Source organism: Gavialis gangeticus, unplaced genomic scaffold (genome assembly GCF_001723915.1).
Source record: "Gavialis gangeticus isolate Ggan-Ray unplaced genomic scaffold, GavGan_comp1, whole genome shotgun sequence".
Lineage (NCBI taxonomy): Eukaryota > Metazoa > Chordata > Crocodylia > Gavialidae > Gavialis > Gavialis gangeticus.
This window is the reverse complement of record NW_017729019.1, coordinates 2,671,136-2,692,155: the sequence shown is the minus strand read 5'-3', so window position 1 is coordinate 2,692,155 and position 21,020 is coordinate 2,671,136. Positions and strand designations below refer to the sequence as shown.

General features: G+C 51.3%; 1 protein-coding gene across 1 annotated transcript in view; it reads left to right on the top strand.

Annotated features, from left to right (window-relative positions):
• The first annotated feature begins 1,408 nt into the window (after positions 1-1,408).
• SYT2 (synaptotagmin 2) overlaps positions 1,409-21,020 on the top strand; it is a 139,236-nt gene continuing 119,624 nt past the window's right edge. Inside the window, exon 1 of the mRNA XM_019513820.1 lies at positions 1,409-1,442. The gene's annotated coding sequence lies outside the window, so the exon portion shown is untranslated. The remainder of the gene's footprint in view (positions 1,443-21,020) is intronic.

Here is a 21,020-nt window from a genome sequence, read left to right as displayed (position 1 = left end):
GTGTCACTTGCAAATCAAGGGAAGTGAGTCCTGTGCTGTGTCCAGCACTGGCAAGGCCTCACCTGGAGTAGTGTGTCCAGTTCGGGGCCCTACACTTCAAGAAGGATGTGGAGAGTTTGGAAGGGGCTTGGGAAGCAAGACACATGGGGAAAAGCTGAAAGAACTAGGGTAATTTAGTTGGAAGAAGAGAAGATGGATGGAGGGAATTTGACAACAGTTTTCAAACACCTGAAGTATGATTACAGAGAAGCTGAAAATGGGCTTTTCTCTGTGGCCGTGGAAAGAGGGCTAGGAGCAATGGCCTCAAGCTGCCGAAGAGGAAATTTAGGTTGGAGATTAGGAGGGAACTATCTGACTCAGAGGGTGGGCGAGCATTGGAACAGGCAGCTCTGCTTTCCCCAAATCCTGTGATCTCTAACTTTTGGGTCTCTGGTCCCTGAGATTCCCCATCCTCCCTTGGTCCCATCTTAGGGGGTCTCAGTCCAGTGGGCTGTGCTGGGTTGCTCTCTGCTGGGCTGCTTTAAAAGTGCTGGTTTATTGTCCCTGAAGGGGAACCTAGATGGGGAGGCAGCAGTATCCCTGGAGCCCATCCATTCTGCAAATGCTCTGCTTTCCCACCTAAACTGGTGGCTCTGGAGCAGCTAATTCCCAGGCTACTCCAGCAGGAGATGCTTCTACCAGTCACTCCATGTGTCTCCTCTTCTCCATCATACTGCTTCCCCAGAACCACCCTTGCCAGCCCCCTGCTGCCTTCCTTGCCCAGACCCAGCCACTCACTGCAGACTCACGCTCAGTCTTAAGGGTGGCAGGCAAAGGCTTAGCTGTGAAGCAGGTGTGTTTGACAGATTGATGAAATGGTGCCCACTAGGCACAACACTGGGGCCAGGTAGAGGGTCTTGAGATGCTCCCTCAAGCCCGGGCAGGTGGACAGTGTGGGCACAGCATGCCCCTTGTTGTTTTATAGGTAGGAGAAGGTTACTCTGTAGTGAGTAAGTTCAGTTTTCATGTTCTGGGCAAGTTTGTCACCCTGGCTCCACTGGGGACCTGTCCTTTGTGCTGGTGGGCACTTTTTCCACAAACAGCCCCTGATACAAGCATTTGTGAACATTAGTGAGGGTCCCTGCTTTGGCTTTGCAGGCTCATAGGTCCAGAGTCACTTCTCTCCAATGAAGAGGACCAATGGAGCAAAATCCTGGGTATTTTCATAGTATGAGCTGTATATGTACACTCTGTGCATTGGACACCAGCCCACTCAAATGTGCCCTTACTGCTGTCCATCCTGTGCTCAGTCAGGCTGACGATGCACCGGGTGCTGCTATAATTGTGCTACTTGATCTGCTTTAACCTGGTGAGCTGGGAGCTAGAGCAGAAAGAATTCTAACTTTGTCTTTAAATTGTTTTCAATTATAGCTTAAGATCTGGAACGGCGCTGGAAACGCCTGGTGAGTCCATTCACCCCTTCTGTCTTAGTCTAAGTGTTGGCCCTGCCATTGCTTTGACCTCCTCACAAGAGGGTGGAGTGGTGTGGGAGGAATGCTACTGCCTCCTTGGTGCTTTACCAAGACAAGCATGCCCAGCCCCCACCTGCCCGGATCTCATTATGGCACTGAGGCCTCATTAAAGCGCCATTCATAATTGAAAGCATAGTTCCTAAAACCTCCAGGCAGCACCCTTGCTATTTTTTAAAATCTCCTGAATTTAATTAAAAATACATTTGGCTTCCTTTGAAGCTCTACAGGGCTCAGGTGTGATAATGAAGGTCGCTAAGTGATGAAGCATCAGGGCACAGCGAGCACATTTCTTGATCCTTGAACCAGGGATTGCGCAGACCTGTGAGGAGATACATGGCAGTATGGTGCCAAAACATTCGATGTTAACAGCAGCCTATTCATTAGATCCCAGAACATAATGCATCTGGGACCTGGTTCTGCCACTGAGCTGCCGCATGACTAGGAGTAAGTCTCAACTTCTCCTTGAGCTCCTGTACACATACATGGAGCCTGCTCCAATGCACTGGAAATCCAGCACGTCAAAGCAGATTAATCAAGTCTGCTGGTGCACAAAAATTGATGAGCTTCGGCAGCCTTCCACATCATATGTATCAGCATCGTCATGCATCTCTGTGCTGAAAAGATTGTGGTGGGGCACTTCGAGATAAAGCACATTTGATGAGCTGTAGTTCAAAGTGCCCTGTCTCAGGGACATGCAGTGGTGCTGATACACGTGATGCATGGGCACTTTTAATTAGCATGGCTTGCTAATTAAAGCACTCAGAGCCATGTCCTACAGTGCATATAAAAATGCCCCTTGTGCCTTCGCTTCCCCTCCTCTCTGTCCATCACAGTTGTAAGCTGCCCAGGAGACAAGGAGTGTTATTGTACAACAGCAAGCACAGTGCACCCTGTCCTTGCTTGCGGCTGGTAGGTGCTATGTTCACTACACAAACAATATTTAATTGGACAGATTTTGTCCCTTTTTCTTGTGCTAGTGTGTCAGCCTGGAGCAAAGTGTGATACCCTGGAGTAGATTTGCTAGTCAGAACTGTTTGACTTAAAATGCTGGTGAATTTATTTTAGGCTCTGGTTTGCCAACCTTTGCTTAGCCTTTGAGATTCTAACTGCATCACTCAATGCTGTTTGGCCACTTAAATCACCTGGTATTATTTCTGTTTCCTGATTGGGAATGCTGAAACTTAATGGGAATCTGTGAGGTTTCTGGCACTGGGGTTCATGGGAAATTAATTTCAAATATGCTCTGTACAGGTAGTTAAGCTTAAAGTCTTTTATCCCTGTATAGAGGGACCACTTAAGACCATAGGGGTAGTTTGTGGTGATGATGATAGAGTTGGCGGCTGCAATTCCTACTGGAGCAAAATAAGTGGAAAATTATCCTAAGCAAACAAATCCAGAGCCAGTGTAGATGGAGGCATGGATGACTGGTGTTTCCTGAGTTGGGGGAGGGGGGCACTTGCCCCCCCCACACACACACACCCCAGTGGCCAGTCAGCAGTTGGGGGGTGTGGGTCGCTGACACAATCAGCTGTGAGGGGGCCGAGGGGATTGCTTCTCCTGGTGCCCCCACTCCCCAGCTGGTGCTCTGAGGGGGGGAAACAGCGCTTTCGCTTGCCCACCCCACCATGGCCTAAGCTGGGGATGCTGCTGTCAGGGGGTGCACCAGCACTCTCAGGTGGTGCACATGCAACCCCGTGCATCCACTGTGTGTTGCCACTGGATGGAGGCTGTAGTCAGGGCCAGGGATCCCCATGGTCAGTGCAGCGCAGCCATGCAGTGACCAGGGGAAGCTCTACTGTCATGGAATAAAATGGTGGGAGCTTTGATCCTCATGATGGTGAGCTAGAATCACCTGGTCATTAACAGAAGGCCTCTTGTGTAAATCAGGAAACTGCCTGCCAGTTTCCTGTTTAATTAGACTGAGCTTCCATTCTGATACACACATCTTAGTGCAGTTCCCAAGGTTTATGGCAAATTGCTTTCCTGGCCCTCAGCTGAACGAACTAGAGAGCCAGGCTAGAGACATCATATCCTTTTGGTTAATTATAGTTATTTTTAGACCTAGACGGCTCAGACAAAGTGGCCTTTGTTAGGCCCAGGTCAGGAAGCCAGCAGGTCTGGGGACCAGTCCTGACTCTGATTCATCTTTCTGTCATGCTCTATTCTCTGGTCAAACTAGATAGTTATGTGGCCTCTTCATGCTTTGGACTCAGGCTAATCATCTGTGCCTGCCTCCACAAGGGATGGCGGCATACTTCTTCCTTAATCAAGTGCTTTGAGATCCTTGCATACAAAGTGCCAGGGGAGGGGAAAGTGTAGGGTTGCTACTGTTGGAGGTGGGATAGAAGAAGAGTACTGGATAAGACTGGGGGGTCACCATCCCTGAGCTGTTTTAGTACAGTCATTAATGTGGGCAGCCCCTCAATGTCCTGGGAGGTAGGGAAGTGCCATTGGTCTGCTTTAGAGATTGGGAGCTGAGGCCAAGACAGACTGAGAGTTAGACCTGCGGGTCCTAGGAGTGGCATGATCAAGCACACAGGAAGATGCTGGTTTAGCAGCACATACACCCCATGGCAGTCCCCTGCTATTACCTCAGTCTCTTGCCTCTCCTACAGCCTCTCTAATGAGAAGAGGAGGTGGAACAGGCTAAGCACATGATTCCTTTGGTTTATTCTCCAGGGCTTTGCATGTCTGTCCTTAAAAGACCCAAGACTTCCTGTGGGAGACTGCCAGCAGGCCTTGCTTGAAATTCAGCTGCATTTCCCCCTTACTCAGCCTCACTGCCTCCTCATCACATGTCTCCTAGTGGCAGCTTCTTGGATCACTCTGACCCATTCCTCCTCCCCTTTGGTGTTGGCATGCTGTGGAGGGATCCAGCTCCACTTGTCATGAGTGTTGTGTTTTGAGTTCTTCCAACTTTGGCAGGACCAGTGTTTTGGGCCAGATTTCCCTTGTACTTACCCCTGTTGGAAAACGCAGGAGTTATTCCAGCTGTGCACGGGGTTGGGTGGGCACAGGCATAGGCCTCTTATAATCAGTGGGGTAATGACATGTGGTTATTGTGTCAGTGGTAAACTACAGTGCAGATCACCAGGCTTGGAGAACTCTCTCCCTACAGATACAGGTAGCACCTAGTGAAAGCAGAGCCCATGCAAGTAGAACAGGTGGAAATGGGTAAAAGTACCTCTACCACTGCTATGCCTCAGCTCTCCTCTGTGGAGCCTTTTGTTAAGCCATCTGCAATGTGTGTTGGTGGCACTCCACTGGGCCACTGCCATGGGAGAGAGACCAGTTAGGCTCAGAGCCACAAAGGAGCCTAACTTCTTTTGGTTGTGGTAGGAGTTAGAAGCTTAAATAGCATTGAAGATCTGAGCCTTGGTGACAAACAGTGATGTGTGGCCATCATTATTGTAAAAGGAAGGGCTCTCCCCTCAGAGACTCCTGCTGGGTGAAATCCAGCTGAAAGGATACATGGGGTCTTGGAAAATTCAGCAGCCACTGAGATCTGTTGAGGCATTGGTACATGCTAGACCATACACCCCTACTTGATGATACAGAGATCCAGGAACCAGTCATTTCTGGAGCTGCCTGGGAGACTGCAATAATTAAGTGGCACCAGGCAACATGGCTTCATGCCCATTGAGATGAGTCTCACCGCTATCTTACCTCTCTCTTGCCTCCAAGAGCAATTTAGAGCTGTGGGAAACAGAGCCAAACAAAGACGCATCAGGCCAGAACTTGCCTTCAGTGTTGGTGGAACTGAGTCACAAATGCCTGGCCTCGTGTGGGAAAGCATTGGGGGTCTCTTGGGCATGCAGTCCAACTTGTTTCCATCTGACACCTGGACAAATTGGGACCTTTATTTGCATACACAAGTAAGCAAGCTCAAAGATTGTGTGAGCTCAGGTCAGAAAGCCATGCTAGAATGACCTCGCCGTGGTTGCACTGGGCAGGCACCAAGACTTACCTCAAAGGGAAGTGGGCCCAGGATGAAGAGCTGTCCACTGAGGAAACAGACCTGCAGATGCTGGAAAAGAGAACATGCTTCTGGGGCATGTGATAGCAAAATATTACTTCTTGGGAGCAATTAGTTAAGTTAATTAGCTCATCCATTTAAGAAATAGCTAAAGCAGTGAGGCCTGAAGACTATCTCTGGAAAAGCACTCAATTACTTGCAACAATGTCGCTCTGATTTCCTGGTAAACTCCATCCCAGCACTGCAGGGGGATGGGACAGGATATTCATTTCACATGTTCTGCTGTTTGAGGCTCGGAGAGGCAAGCTGTAACACAGGAATGCTGTTGGCCACGAAGTCCCTGTACTGTATCCCTAATCATGGAACTGGCTGCTCCCCAAAGCAGTGATGCTCCATGGATTTTGGTATAAGGGCCCTTTTCCACGCCCCAGCCTGGGAGAAACATTTTGCAAGAAGACAGACAGCCAAATCTGCTCCTGGGGCATACCAGAAAACCTTGCCTTGCTCCCAGAGACCTCAAAGGTCCTGAGCATTGCCTGTGCACAGAGTGAGAGAGCCCTTGTTCCCCTCAGATTTTTGCTGGCGGGTGGTACAGAACTGCTTATTAGATGAAGATCCCACCGCTCTTCCGTAGACTGGAACAGTGCTGACTGACGGGCATCCTCTAGTGCAGCGTGGCCCACTAGGTAGAGCACTGGCCTGGGTGTACAGAGGCCAGGGTCTACTCCCACCTCTGCTGGAGATGCCCTGTATGACCTTGTGTGTCTTTCTGTGCTCAGCCTCCCCCTGTCTCCATGGAGATAATTGAACCTCCCCCTTTGTTAAGTGCTGTGAGATCTATAAATCATGACTGTGTTGCGATTTTTCCATTGTGAAGGATCCTAGGTCCTTTTACAGACACTACATGATGTTGCTAACTAACCACAACAGCCAGCTGTGAGTTGGAACTGAACAATGGGAGATATATTTATGCATTTGCTTTCATTTTGCAAATGCCCATCTTGGGCACAGGGGTGATAAGGGCAGGGAAGCCCTGGCACAGGAAGCCCAGGACAGTTGTGGAACCTCTTCTGTTGGAGGTTTTTCAGAACAGATCAAACAAACATCAGTCAGGGATGGTTTAAGCCTGTCTCAGTGCAGGGATGGGACTAGAGCAGCGGTCACCAACCAGTGGATCTCGATCCACTGGTAAATCTCAGAGCCTCTTGCGGTAGATCTCAGAGCCTCTTGGAGTCAATCCGAGGCTGGGGTGGGGGGCTGAGTGCCTGTGTGCATGCACACGTGAGCCCCAGCCCATTAGGTCAGTCCGTGGGGGGCAGGGGGCAGAGGCTAGATCAAGGCCCTCGTGGGATAAGTTGAGTAGGGCCCCAGCTGGGTGGGACTTACCTGCTGGGGAGGCACGCCCCCAAATAATTTTTTCTGCCTCAATTTGTACCCCTGCATCCCTCCCCATAGACTTACCTGCTGGGGGAATGGGGGGGGAGGAAGGGGGGCAGCGGCGCATGGTAGATCTTGGGTTGCTTTTAAACGCCAAAGGTGATCTCCTACTTAAAAAGGTTGGAGAGCACTGGACTAGAGGATCTCTACATTTCTGTGACTTTGTGAATGTGTATGTGGGAACCCTACAAAATTAAGAGCAATGCCCCGTCACTCATCTTCCTGCTGTCAGGTGCAGCTGGAGTCCTGTGCATGGCTTACCATTGTGTTTTGAGGACATGTAAAGCAAAGGTTTAAAAAACTGAAGAGAGAGGTTTTCCCTGAGCTCCCCAGGCACTCCAGCCTGTTAAGGAACTTCTGCAGCCCTTACTCAAAGAAGCAGGGATGTTAGATCTTAAACTCAAACTTCTGTTTTTCCAAGTGTTGCTTGGGCACTTGAGGTAAATAAGTGTGTTTAAAAGAATGTGAACAATGGCAATAACAATTAATTCCCCTCTCAGTTAAACATGTGTCATCCGCCTGGGGTGCTGAGCCATGGTTCTAATACCGAAGTTCCTAGACACTACAATAATCATCATCATCCTCTGTACTGGACGTCCAGTCACCCATAGAGTCTTTCAGGGAAGACGCAGCTGAAGAGATTTAGGCTTCTAATGAATCAAGCAGGGAATGCAGAAGTTTTTTACGCTTGCTTCAAAAAGGGTCTAGAATGGCCACAAGTCTGCACTGTTTCCCACTGGAGGTTACCATAAAGGCGCCCCGGTAGCTAGGACCGGCTCCCAGGGGAGCTGCCCTAGAATGGCAACTTGTGACATGGGACACTGGGAAGCATCTGGGTAAATGCAGAAGAATAATGGGCTAGGTAGAGGCTATGTGTAACTCAGATCCCTGTCACTGCTAATGGTTAGAGCTCACTTCTGGGAGATGGCTACTAAACAGACCAGCTAGGCCTTTATCTCAAACACTAGCAGCACATTGTAGATGCAGAACTCCCAGATTCAAAGCCCACAAGCAGCATTGTACATGTTCCCCCCCAGAAGTGGCAGCGTTCCAGGAGTGGCTGAAGGTGAATCATTCTCTGTAGCTTTGAAAGTCACAGATACAGGGTTGTAAAGCACCATGGGATTGTACTGGATGAGTGGGGAATGAAACATGAAATCCTTGTTGTAGCAGGGTTTCACTCCCATTAGCATGCTAAGAAATTCTAGAACAGTGTGGAAATGGATTCATTACACCTACAATGATTTTTAGGGACTGGGATTTTATTAGGGCTACTTTAAATCCCTGCTTTGTGCGATGTCCCCCAGGGCAGAGAAAAGACAGTGCCTAGTTATTGTAATAAATACAGATCAGATACTTAATTGAAGCTGGGAGATGCAGGCTGATTCTGGGAGCTCACTAATGCAGTGCTCCCTGTCTGTGCTGCTGGTGTCGCCACTGGAGGTCACCCCAACTCCTGGTCTGGATGTAGGTGTAGGCATCCTGCACTACAGAGCACTCGTCCCTACACATCCTTCAGGGAGACATTCATCCTGTGAGTGTCTACGTGACAATAATTAGAACTATTAATGTATCCAGTCCTCGTAGGGGCTGGGAGGCCTCCTTCATTAATGTCTGCCAAGCAATTTGATATTCTTGGGTGAAACACGCGAAAGGTGAAAGGCTAATTACTAGAGGCCCAAATGCTGGTGCAGCTGTCCCAGGGATCCCAGCCAGGTGCATTTTCAACATCTGCGTCTCTTGTAAAGAGCAGAACTGACATGGGAAGGATTTTTCCTAAGAAAGCTGTTATATAATGTCATGGCACCATCCTATCACCTTATTTCATAGCACTGTCATAGCAGGTTTTGGATATGCCCTGGCAAGGACTAGCATCCAGTTTGCCTGCATCACAACTTTGAAATCCAGGCACTGCATGAGAAAAGTGATGGTCAATGAACTGGCCCAGAGACTAGAGCAGGGACTGGCAACCTATGGCCCACAGGCTGGATCTGGCCTGTGGAGCTCTCTGATCCATCCTGCAGACATGGGGCTGCAGCAGCATTTGGGGGTCTTTGGCAGCAGCTGTTTTTCCCATGCTGGCACTGGGAAAAGCAGCAGCAAGGTCCTGCGCCAATCTGCCTCTGACTTGACCTGAGTCAACCACCTGTGGCCTTAGAACATTGTGGATGCTGGATGAAAGCAGGGTCAACCATAAAGGGAGAATGCAGGAAAGCTAGAAGCATTAACATGCCTACTTCTATAACATACTATTATATAACCTTAAGACTAAGTCACAACAAGCAGCGAGCAGAAGGGCCTGCCCACCTTTTGCTTCAACTGTTCTTCAGGGACTCAAGCAGGTGGAATAGGATTGCACTTAGACATCTAAGTCCACTTAGGTGCTTAATAGGTGGCATTGGACCTGTTCCTGAGACTGCCACTTTAAATAGTTTCTGAGCCTTCAAGGGTGACTCACTGTATTCTGTGCTGGTGAAGCTGTGAGAGAGCAGCTGGATCAACAAGGTCTGTGTAGTGGAGGCTGGTCTTGCTGCATGTGGTTAACAAACAGATATTTGGGACCCAGCTGTGCCTGAGGAGTTGCTTTAGATTGCTGAATGCTCTGTGAATAGCAAATGACACCGCTCCTACCTTGCTTCATTCCCAGCCAGCAGGGTTGCGGACTCACAGTAGCATGCAACAGCACTGGCACAGTGTCCGCATGTGGGCAGAGAAGAGCAAGCAGCTGATGCACTGCAATAGTAGGAGGAGAAAGCTAGAGGGCTGTTCCAAGTAAGCCCCCTCCTGGTCTCCAGATAGACCAACCCTGACAAAGGAGGGTGGCCCATGATACCAATCCCTCACCTTAGGATCTTGCCCAAAACCAAGACTCGTCTCTGGGAGAAGGTTGGAGGCAAAAGCACTCAGAGTGCGATTGTATTGTCTCTGCTGTGTCCTGCCTCTGCCAGGCTCCTGCAGGCTGGCTTTCATTCCATGGGCTCACATGCCGTGCTGTATGCTGAGGGCCCTGTGAGGCTAAGATTATGTATTACAATTAGATTATGTTAAGAGCACTTAAAACTTGAATGATCACACTTTAAGATGCATTAACAAGTGCTAAGGCATCTTAAAATTATAGCACTTCAGGTGGGGATTATCTTTGAGCTGTGCTACCTAGTTTGCATTAACTTCTTGGTGTTCACCTGAGAGAAAACCACCGATTTGCAGTCCTCTGGTATCCCAGGAGGTACTGCCAGGTGGACTAGCTATCATTCAGCACTCTACAGCCCTGGACTGACAGCTGGGAACAGCTTGGCATCAAGTGGGTGGGGAGAGCATGAGCGGGAGAGAAGGAAAAAGGGTGAAACCAAGGGGAGGGGGGCATGGGGAAGGGGTGAGGGGGTCAGGACTGGAAGGGGAAAGATGGAGGAGGAAGCAGGGAGTGGGTGGTTAGGAAGCTGCTGAGCGGCTGCTCCCTCTGACCCCCAAATTGCCCCTCTGACCTTCAAATCACCCCCTCCCATCCCAAATTGCTCCCTTGCCACTCCATTTGCCCTCTCAGCCCCCCACACCCATCAGCCCCTTCACACCCAGATCACAGCCCTGCTGTCCTGATCAGCCCAAGAGTGGCAGAGGGGCCAGTGGAGGATTCCCCCTCCCTTCCTGCTCCCAGAGTCTCTACAGACCACACTGCCCCTGCACATCAAGATCCAGCCCCAACCAGGTCCTGCAGCTCAAGGGAAAGCAGGCAAGAAGGATGGGGGGCAGGGGAGAGGAGTAAGGAGCTGCCAGGCAACTGTGGGATCTGGTACAGGTTGGATCTAGATGCACAGAGGTGGCACAGGCTGCAGGGAGCCTAGAAGCAGGCAGGGACAGGGAACCTCTCCCTCCCCTTCTGCTGCTGCTACTGGCACTGCTCTCAGGCTGATTGGGATATCAGGGCAGTGATTGGGGGTGGAGGGGCTGATCACAGGGTGGAGGGAGGACCTGGGGGCCCTTGGGGACAGTGGGGTGATGTGGAGAGGCAATCCAAGAGACATGATGGGGAGCAGCATCCCCTCTCCTGTGTGGTCTATACTGTGGCTAGAGAGAGAACAAGCAGGGCAGGCATGGAGCAGACTTGCAGTCCCGAGCCATGCCCATGCTCTCCAGCCCTTTAGCAGCAGGTCTGAGCAGTGCACATTAGAGAGGGTTTTAGCCCCAAACATGTAGCACCAGTTAACCTTAACGCAGAATAACATTCCTTGGAATTAGCACCTGCTAACCCTAATGTGTAATCTCACCCTGAGTTTGCCTGGGGTCCTCAGATGCTGCCTGGCTGCACTTTTCTCTTTGGTTTGCTATCCCAATGGATCAGACGGGGAAGGAAGAAAGAAAAAGGTGATGTTACTCTTGAGCCACACACTTGTGGCACTGTCCAAAAAGTGCCACACTCAGGAAGTGCAGAGTTTCACAGCAGGAGGTTCCCTGTCCTTTCGGTCAGCCAGCAGTGGAACCACGTGAGACATCACTCACACTCATTTGTGCACGGGTGTATATATGCTCATGCCCACATAGTACTCACATGCTCACACATGCATGTAGGCAAAACCTCCCAAATATGACTGCATTTTCACACGTACTTACACAATGCTCATGTATTTAGTCACCAGTACATGCATACGTCTGTGTGCATACACACTTGTGCGCTCACATGGCTTGTCTGTTACGGTGGACCATGGAAATGCAACAGCACACCAAGGAAAGAGGACTGGGTACTGGCAAATGGAAGATCTTAGTGATGGTTATCCCACCTCCAGCAGTCCTTTGCTGGTAGAAAGAGGATCATCCATATAGCTGGGTGCCAAAAATGAAATAAGACATCAAATGAGATTATTGGAATGCCAAACAAATGGATGGGGCTGACTCTTAACTGGAACATGACCTAAAGCTGGGGGGAAGTGCTGAAGTCCTTCTGAGGTTGAGCCCAGGGGTCATGGCAGGACAAAGGTGTATAGAGAAGGAAACCAGAAGTAACACTTAGGACAAGCTGTGAGAGCTGATAGAGAGACCAGCAAAGTTCTGGCCCGCAAGAAGCACTGGTGAGTCCTGGGCCAGCACTGACCGAAGAAGGAATGTCATAAGGGAGGCGTAGGAGCAAAGGACATGAGTGTAAGGTTGTAATGGGGCTGGGCTGAATGTGAGCATGTATGGAAGATGGGCTGAATGTGAGTGTGCTGAGGGCTGGATGATTTGATCACTGAGCTCCCAACGAGGATTTGCCTTCACTCTTTCCCCTTCTCATGGAACAAGTAGGTCATGTTCACAGCTGAGCCTGTTCAGCTCCTCCCTGTACCCCATAGGTCTGGTGTCCTGGGCCTGTCATTTGGGACAGCATCCCAAGGCTTGTCTGGACTGTGCTATGGCAAGCTCTATCCCAAGAGTGCTTAAAGGCTTTAGCCCAGCACCAGACCTATGAAGCCATCTTCCTTCCAAGGGCTGAGTGGCAAAAATGGAGTTCAGGACCTGCCCAGGGACCCTGTGCCCTGGTTGGGCTTATTGTACCTCAAGCTGTAGGAAAGATCACCTAGAGCAGGTGTTTCCCATTCCACTGTGGGATAAGTAGCCAGCTAGCTTGAAGAGGCTAGGCAACAAAGGGGCAAGACCAACACAGCAGTGCACTACCCAGATCCTCACAGCAAGCAGAAGGCCCTCCAACAGGCACCTGGTCTGCTCTGGGGAGACAGTGATGCTGACAGAATTGCTGCGGAGGTGTTCCTGTGCCTCTCCTCCCTCAGCAATGGAAGGGCTCCAGCTTGCTGTGAGGATCTGAGTAGTGCACAGATGCTCTGGCCTTTACCCCTTGCTGTCTGCCCCCCTCCCCCCCGGGTATGCTGCTGTGCAAACTTCTTGCTTCTGGTGGAAAAGAAGGCTTTGTCAATTTTCTGCTTCTGCTTAGTGTCCTGTATGTCAGGTGTGAACCCAGGAGTCCTTGAGTGGGAAACCCTGTGCACGGGTATGTGACCCATTTGCTTCCCTCAATGGGTGTGCATATAGGTTGTGCATGTGTGAGCTAGCATGCACTCAAAGAATTAAGTAAGAGCCTAGCTTTCAAACCCCAACCCAGCTACAGCTTGGCTGAATTTCCCACAAGTCCAAATCTCACAGCCTCTGGTTTTCTTGTATGGTCTTAGCACTCTGTGCTCTGGGTTGGAATGAGGGAAGTCCCCTGGTGTCATGTACCTGGTGCCATCCCAAACATGGCTTAATGAGGACAGCTGAGCTGAGAAGGGTGGAAGCAAGTTTTAGGAGAGCTGTAAAGAATCAGGTGCAGCCTAAAATGCCTACAGCACAACAGGCATTGCCAGAGCAGATCAAAACCCATGACCATTCAGTCCAGTAGCCAGAAGCCTCAGAGCAAGGGGCAAGCAGCTCTTAGAAGGGCCATTAGGCAATGATTTACTCTGGGGAAAATACTTTCCCAAGCTGCTGCATGGGTGGGTGGGTGCATCCCTGTCCAGCAGAAGTCTCTGAGACAAGGGAAAGCAGGCATCCCCTGGCAGGACAGCAATTTTTCCTCCAGCCATCCCTGAGACAGAAGGCATCCTTGGGAAGCTGTCAGGGCAGCCCTGCCAGAATTGGAGCCAAGACTGGTGAGGCTTCACTACTGATTTCCTGCTCAGTGGGGAAAATAAAATCTATTTCTGGTATTTTCTAATTAGGAAATGTCCCCCTTCAGCAGAGCAGGTGCTGCCTTGTGTGCCTAATGACCACATCATTTGCTGTGCAATGAGTCAGGAGGCTGCCCCTGTAAGGACCATGTCTTACTGCTCAATGAGTGCCCCCACCCCCATCTTCCAGCCTTCCTCACCTCCTCTCTGCGTTGGCATTCATCACCACCTGCCCTGGAAAATCAATTACCATGCAGCAGCTGGTTTCCAATGCACACAGTGGTGTGCATTGCATATTAGAGCTCAGAGGGGTGAGAAGTGCCAGCGATCAGAGCTGGGTGGCAGGGGAGAGATGTCCTGGGTCCTACTCCTGACTGTGGGAGGGGAGTATGATCTGCTACTTAAAATCAGGGCTTTGGAGTCGCAGTGCTGCAGTTCTGTATGCATCTCTGGGAAGGGAAGCATAGCCTAATTACTAGATCAGAGCACTGTGAGTTAAAGTCTGTGGGTTGTGTCTGGCACAGAAAGCCTTTGGGTGGATCCAGGCTCCCCCCAGGTGGAAGTCAGGCATTTGGCATAAAATGGGTTTCCACAGAGTTTAGGTCCATTTGAGGTCCCTAAATACAACAGGAAAGTTGAACAAATCCTGCCTAGATCCACATGGATCTAAGGACTGTATGACCTTCAGCAAGAAGGAAGCCAGTGGTTAGAACAGCAGTAGGATAGTTTCTGTCCTCGAATCCAGGACCCCCACTCTGTGAGGGAAGCATCCACCTCACTGCCCACCCTCCCACTGGCTTTCTTTTTTCCTCCTGACACTCCTTATCTTTCCTTGCCTGGCTGTCCAGTAGGCCAGATTCACAAGGAAGGCTGGAGAGCACACTGGGCAATGCCTAGCCATGGCCTGGTGGTTACAGCACTTCACAGAAAAGTAGGAGATGTAGGTTCAAAACCTTCCCCTGGGTAATAGCCTTGGAACTAAGGTGGGGTGACCCGGGCAGCCGCCGTGGGCACTGACTTGAGGGAGAGGGAGGGTGGAAAATAGCCAGCACTGGGCCATGCTGGTGGTACTGGCAGCTAGAAGTTGTTGTTACCCTGGATGCCCACCTGCCCCTGCTGAGTAAGGGCGGTCTCGACCCCAGGTGTCCCACCCCCTAACTATTGTCCTGAAAGGCAGGAAGGAGGGTCTTTCTCCTTCAGCAGCTATTCATGGGTTTCCTGCAACTAAAGTTTTGGGGCTTACCTGATGTTACATGCGTCTCAAGCAATGCTATTCCCCATAATGCCTACAGGCCTGGTGTGCAGCTTGTTGAGCATACTCAGTAGAAAAGTGCAAGCTATGCCCAAGTGCCCAAAATTGCTGTTACATAGTGATGTAAGTGTGACTTAGGTGCATGAAAGTGAAATAGGTTTCAGCTCTTAAGAGTTTAAGCCAGAAAGAGAAAAGATGATGCCACATGAGCAAGCAGGGGAGGGAGGGGTGTGAATGCAATTAATTGGCACGGGAGACCTGGACAATGCCCCTATTGTAGGCAGTGCAGCAGCCAGCCAGAGCTGCATTTCCTGATCTAACTCATGTCAAGAAACTACCTCCTGCCACAGAGTCCTGAGTACCATAGTGACATATTGATTCACTGCTGACTCCACCCTACCAACTCTTGAGAGGGGTTTCCCATCTTAGGAAAGATTCAGCTGTAGCCAGCTTACCTTGAGAGACGTGACAGGATCACATCACAAGGTGGCAGGCACTCACCAGGAAGCCAGGGTGGGGAAAGCACCGATTCCCACCCACATCCCTGCAGTAGCAGCCAAAGGCAGAGTCACTGGTTTTCTTCATCAGTGGTCCCTTCTCATCAGGTTTTTCCCAGTGCGAAGGACCCTAAGATCCAGTTAGAAGAACTAAAAGTGCTTCAAAGGCATAAACCTCCAGGGTACCAGAAAGTGTGTATCTTTTCTGCTTCTGTCAGGGGTTACATTAGCTCTGCGAGGCATGTAGCAGAGACATACAAGTGACATAAGTTACCATGATGAATTCCACAGAGATACAGGAAACCAGCCCTTCCCCAGCAGACCGTCTCAGAGACCTCAAAACCACACTGATCCTGTCCTCTCTCAGGTCCCAGAGGCACAGGTAGGGAGAAGACTCAGAATGAAATGCGCACCTGCACCGGACATGCACTCAGCATGTGCTCAGTCAGAAAGCCCCTTGGAGGCAGACAGGAAAGACTCCAAAAAGCTAGGCTGTTTGGGCGCAGGGCATGTCTGTTCTCTTCCCACAGCACCGCAGCCTCAGTGAAGCATCACTTTAACTCCTGCAGTTAGGGGTTGACCTATGTGCTAGAGACAGGGCATTTAATCCTTTGGAGTATGCCCCTGTCTCCTGTATTGATACATTTTCTCATCCACTTAAGACCTAGTTTGGTGCGTGGGGCACTCAGAGCTCTTCCATTGCAGCAGAACCCTCCTTTCTGCCCACAGGGTCCCTTCGCCCCTGCCAGCCAGCAGCTAGCAGAAGACAGCGGGGATGCTCCTGTGCCTTCTGCATGCTGTAGTGGCCTCATCAGCTGAGGGTGCTTTTCCAGCGTGCCTTTTGCACCCTGCGTTGGAGCCACATGGAGCTTCCAGAAGCTTGTGGATGTGCTTGTGATTTGGCAGTGGCACTTGCCTCTGCTGCCAGAAGGTCTGGCAACCCACAACAAGTCCATATAGATGAGACCCAAGTGACTAACCTCTTGGCTTCCTACTCCTAAATTCTTGGCCTCACCAGTGTATTGTATCAGTTAGTTCCATGGGTTAATTTTGTATGGTGCACAAAGGACAGTTTTCCCTTCATTGTTACTGGATACATAGGAAAGCCCAGATTCCTTGCTCAGCTTACCCCTGCCCCCTCTTCTCTTCCCTTATATTTGCTGGAAGGGTAAAGAATGATGTGCACTCTTCTCCTTAACATGCCAGACAAGGCAGCTATGCCATGCATCACATTCCTGCAGTGGTGCATTCATTACTGATCTTTGGTGGGTCACTTCTGCAGATCCTTGAATGTACCCAGGTGGGCATTTAAGTAGGTAGTAAATAACTAGGAAACATGCAAGCCATAGCATGGCTGGGCTAACATGGTGATAGAAACCTTTTTCATGGTGGCACATCAGGGAGGGGGATGGCCCATCACAGGCAGGGCTGAGCCCAAAACCTGTGAATCTAAAATATGCTTACTTTGACAGTCAGAGTAAAACGCTAGCCTAGGGGCAGAGGCAGGCATGATCTCCACTCAGCATGGTCCAGCCACACAAGCTGCTAAGGCTGTGCAAGGCTTCGGACAGAGCTTCAGACCCGGAGAAGCTTCGGACGCTTCGGGCCCAAATCAGCATGTCTGGGTGGAAGCGCTGCCTCGTTCGGCTTCCCGAAGTGGTTCGGAGCCGCCTCAGAGATCCGGCCATAGGGTATAATGGGGAAACAATAAAATATCTATAACGTTGGTTTTTGTCCGATTTGGATGAAATTTTCAGGGGTGGTAGACTCTGCAGAGAGGATGAAGCCTGGTTTGGGGGGAATTCTTGAAAGCAAAACTCCTGTCACGTTTATGTGTTACAACACAGGCGGGTCAAAACTGCAGGGGTGGTAGCTAAGACGATCGGTGCAAAGGCTTAGGGGGTGCTGCCCCTCAAACTGCAGACAAGCAAAACTGGTGCCATGGGTGCTGTGGGACTGATTGTGTCTGTCCTGGGGCAGGGACGGGAGACACTGCTGCAGGCCTGGCTGCTGAGCTGCTGTATTCCCAGTTACCAATAATCACTCATGATTCACTCAGGGACCAGGGACTCAGGGACCAGCTCAATGCACAAGACCTAGCTACTACATAACGACTTAGCCAGCATCAATTAGCACCTACAATACCAGGCTAAGGAGAGGAAAGAATCAATACAGACAATCAACTGCCCAAAAACAGAGACAGTCTTGGCACAGAGTTTTGCCTGTCAGCAGCTAGGGGTGCAGGGCCCCAGAGCCCCCTGCACCGATCTCCACAGCTGGCAGCCGTCACAGCAGGGGCCACCGTCCCTGCAGCTGTCACCCCGCTGTGCCTTAGCGCACACAGGGTCACCCATGGCATGAGTTTTGCTTGTCCGCAGCTTGAGGGGCGGTTCCCCCCAAACACCTGCACCGATCTCCTTGAAACCTGGCAAGCTTTGCAGCCTCAGTAAGAGCTACCTCCCGGTTTTGACCCCCCTGTGTTGTAACACTTAGACGTGACATGAGTTTGGCTTCCAAGAATTTGGGGTATAGTTCCCCCCAAGCCCCTGCACTGATCTTCTTGAAACTTGGCAGATTTCATGCTCTCAGCAGAGGCCACCATCCCTGCAAGTTTCATTCAACTCAGACAAAAAACAACAAAGTTAGAGATATTTAATTGATTCCCCATTATACCCTATGGCCGGATTTCCAAGGCAGCTCCGAAGCTGCAGCTGGATCGAGGCGGAAACCCGGTCGGATCTCCGGATCGGGTCGTGGCTATCCGAAGTGGCCGGATCCGAAGCCGCATCGTATCGTTGCCAACTCGCACAGGGCTACAAGCTGCATTATGTCACCAGGCCTAGACAAGGGGCTCAAAATGCTTTGTCTTCACTCACTAGACAGAGCTGCAAGGCGCTGTGCAGGGCAGCCTGAAGCCCTGATGGAGTTTGCCTCCAGTTGGCTTTGTGACGTGGAGGTGCTCTGTGCGAGTCAAGTGTCCCAGGTCAACCCCATTCAAGCCTATGTTTGTTTTCATTGTCAGCACCTTTGGGACAGCCTGCAAAGCTGCTCAAGATCCAAAGTGCCATGTGCTCCTGTAAAGGGTCATTCAGCTGGTAGAGCAAGAGGGCACAGGCCCTCGGGTGCAGAAGGCACTGGTACAGAAGCCAGGTAGGCTCCCCGTTGGGAGCTCCTCAATCCTATGCCCTCCTCTACTACAGACAGACAGTAATAATATTTCACAAGTGGTTGGGAGGCATTATTGATCCATCTGTCTTGTCTGTACAGCACCTGGTACAACAGGGCTCCATAATGATTGGCCTCTAGGCATTGCTGCAGTATAAATCAAAAGTAGGTCACTGTCATTCTCCCCAGTTCACAGATGGGGAAGGAGGAGAAGCAGTTTAGTGAGTCTAACTCGCTGAATCCAAAAGTGACCTCAAAATGACCTATGACATAGACTCCTGTAATTTGCTTGCCATTGGTTTTCTGGCCCCTGGCTCTGCAGAGCATGATGAAAGCCTGATGAAGGAATCCCCTCCTGTGCCTGTACTGGAGAGAAGGTGCAGCCTGGGTAGAATCAGCTAGTTGACATATGATCAAATCAATGGCAATTTGTGCCTACTTGCAGTGCTGCAGCCGTCCATCTCTAGCCAGGCAGCTTTATGGCCTCCCTGTGCTTCCTTATCACATTAGCTGGTTTTTTTTCCTTATTGCATTATAAATTATTTCCAGAAATCAATTGAAATCTGCTTCCCTTGACATGAAGGAGGACTGGAACAGTCCGTCCCATCTCCTAGTGGGTGGCTGTCACTCCCAGCAATCAGCTCGGCCTGCGATTGCAGTCTCTTCTGCTCCAGGTGTGGGCAGGCGCTCTGAGGCAAGGATATAAGAAGCATCCAGTCACTGTGCCCTTGGGCACAGGCCCAAAATGCTCTAGTCCTGTTTCGCGGCTCTCCTGCCTGTCACTATGGAGGTGGAAGGGGCAAAGGGGAGCAAGGACAGCATACTCCTCCCCTCCCACCACTAACCCATCCCCACCAGCAGCGACTTTTCCTGCCTGCTCACCAAACCTGTCTGAAGGGTGATTTATGCCCGTTGCCTCATGTCAGATTGCGCCCGGCGCCTGGTGTGTTTGACAAAAAATGTCCGGAGGGAGTATCAGGAGGCAGTGGCTAGGAGCTAGAGCTAGGAGGGAAATCAGGCATAGTTCTCCGGCCGGGCAGGGAGCGAGCCATGGGAACAGCTTGTGCAGTGCCGTGGTGGCCTCTGTCAGGTGGAGGCCTCCAGTCCCATCGGGGCCTCACTCCCTGGGAACTGCCCCGGTCCCCAGGCTGAGGGCTGGGTGCAGGAGCCCTGTGGCGCTCCGGGCATCAGACTCGAGAATCAGAGCGGTCCCTTCTGCTCTTAAAGCCCAGGGAGCCGGGAGCCCCCCCATGCCCCCAAACCTTTTTCCCAGATGCCAGCCCCTCTCTGCCCCATTCACCAGTGGCACCACCCTCCCAGGCAGCACTGCCACGGGCGCCAGATGAGGAATTCACGAATCTGCCAGGAGCTCCAGGGGGCACGGCTCCTCTGTAAGAGAAGAGGGCCGGTGTAAAAACGCAGGGCCGGGGCATTGCAGCAAAACTGCGTGGGGGAGTGCGGGCCACCCAGCGCTAGAAAGATAAGAGAAAGGCACCCTGGCACCCTGACATCAGCCTGCACACAGGACACTGGCACACTCACAGCTAGCATTAGTACACACACACGAGGCCAGGGACACCCTGCACCATACCCAGGAATGCGCGCGCGCGCACACACATGCTTACACACTCAAGGGCTGGTGCCATGCCCCTCCCCCCCCCACACACACACAGCCAGGGACATCCTGCACCATACCCAAGCATGCACACACATGTGCTTACCAACTCGGGGGCTGGTGTGTATGCATATGGTGCCATACACACACACACACGGGGCTAGGGATGCCCCGCACCATACCCAGGCATGCACACACACGTGCTTACACACTCAGGGGCTGGTGCATACAGTGCCATACCAACACACACACGGCCAGGGACACCCTGCTCCATACCCAGGTAGCACACACACACGTGCTTACACACTCAGGGGCTGGCACCATGCACCTGCCCCCCCCCAGCCAATGACACCCTGCACCATACCCAGGCATGCACACACACACATGCTGACACACTCAGAGGCTGGCGCACGCACACACATGACCAGGGACACCCTGCACCATACCCAGGCATGCACACACACATGTGCTTACACACTCAGGGGCTGGCACACACACACACACACCAGGGACACCCTGCACCATACCCAGGCATGTGCGCGCACACACACATGTGCTTACACACCGTGGGGCTGGCACACGCACACACACATGACCAGGGACACCCTGCACCATACCCAGGCATGCACACCCACACACACACACGTGCTTACACACCCCGGGGCTGGCGCACGCACGCACACACACACGACCAGGGACACCCTGCACCATACCCAGGCATGCACGCACACACACACACACATGCTTACACACCCTGTGGCTGGCACACACACACATACACACACACACACACGTGCTTACACACCCCATGGCTGGTGTACACACACATACACACACACACATGTGCTTACACACCCCGCAGCTGGCGCACACACTCACACACACACAACCAGGGACACCCTGCACCATACCCAGGCATGCGCGCACGCACACACACA